Here is a 305-nt window from a genome sequence, read left to right as displayed (position 1 = left end):
GCTATGATAATATGATAAAGGGTCCGTTCACTTAGCCAAAAATGAACTAATTTTTTTTACGTATTGTTACGTATTCGCACCGTTTGTGCCTTTTTGGTTTTGGAGATAATAGGACAAATCAAATGGGGGCAACTTAAATCGTTATTTTTTTGTTATTTGTGACATTTTCAACTAACTACATACGAAATTAGATCATTCACTAGTAGGCGAGAGACACTTAGTAACCCCAAGGCCCATTCTTCAAACGAGTACCTATAACTTTTATTTGAAAAGTTATTTTAAAATTTTGTTCCTTAACTCATCTA

Source organism: Photinus pyralis, unplaced genomic scaffold (assembly GCF_008802855.1).
Source record: "Photinus pyralis isolate 1611_PpyrPB1 unplaced genomic scaffold, Ppyr1.3 Ppyr1.4_LG2, whole genome shotgun sequence".
Classification (NCBI taxonomy): domain Eukaryota; kingdom Metazoa; phylum Arthropoda; class Insecta; order Coleoptera; family Lampyridae; genus Photinus; species Photinus pyralis.
This window is presented reverse-complemented; position numbering follows the sequence as displayed.